Consider the following 1,159-nt stretch of genomic DNA (forward strand, 5'->3'; position numbering starts at 1 on the left):
GTTTGAATTTTCGCAAAAAATCTGGGAAAATTTGGCAGATGTTTGAAGCAATCCTTAATAATCGTCCCAATTTTTAACATAAGTTGGTAAGAAATTGCAGTTTGAGCTGCATCCATACGCCACAAAACGCTTCAAAACATTTTCGAAAGGAAAATTGCAGAGCTGGAGCGATTGTGCATCAAAAAGCGCCAACTTCTGGACGAAGAAAAAAAATGAGGCAAAATTTAAGGGCGCCTGTAACTCTGTGTAAAAGCCAGAACTTCATTTTATATGCTATGAGAATTTCGTTTTGCGCAAAAAATCTGGTAAACATTGGCGAGTGTTTGAAGTAACACTCAGCACGCGTCTAAACGACTAGCGCAGTTGCGTAGATGTTTTTTCAAAAATTAATTTTATCAAAACTGGGCAAGCTTTTTGCAAAAAAATTTTTATCAGTGTAATATTTGCCATAACTTTTTATAAATCAACATAAAAAAAGTGAAAACACCCTATTGTGGATGGGTTTTTCAAATTTAAATGTCTTTCGCATTGGCTTTGGCAGGTTCTCTTTCAAACATTTCCCACTCAAAGCGAAGATCAGATAGAAAGTTTTCATTTATGTCCCTCTATAGAGGGCATTTGAGTCTACAATTTCTGCTAGTATCAGTTTGCTCCCCTTTTTCTCAATTGTTGGCGATTTTCCAAAAGGGGATGGTAAATGTTCCGGTTTCCTCCTTCCGCATTCGACAGCTTTTTTCAAAAAATCAGCTATAAAATCGGGGTTTACTTTGTTCGCTAGCCAAAAATAGGGTCGATTATCTCTTGTTCCTTATTGTCCACACAACTTGCGTTTTAGTGGACTACTGAAGTTGATCAAGACTGAACAACCTTCGTTAAGAAGTGTGGTGATTTCAGATTTTTTGGGAAACCTGAAACTTTCAGGATAATAAGAGTAAAGTTTTGCTTTTTTAATGCAGTTGCACGCGCCTTTCAACCTCGGCTAGGTTAAAGGAAATTAATTTTTTTGAACATCCCCGATGTGAAAGTTCCGATTTCCTCCTTCCCCATTCGACATTGATTTTTTTCAAAAAATCAGCTCCAAAATTGGGTTTTACTGTGTTCGGTAGCCAAAAATAGGTTCGACTATCTCTTGTTCTCTATTGTCCACACAACTTGCGTT

The sequence above is a fragment of the Dendroctonus ponderosae genome, unplaced genomic scaffold (assembly GCF_020466585.1).
Source record: "Dendroctonus ponderosae isolate FM_Combo_2020 unplaced genomic scaffold, Dpon_F_20191213v2 Dpon_F_20191213_8, whole genome shotgun sequence".
Classification (NCBI taxonomy): Eukaryota; Metazoa; Arthropoda; class Insecta; order Coleoptera; family Curculionidae; genus Dendroctonus; species Dendroctonus ponderosae.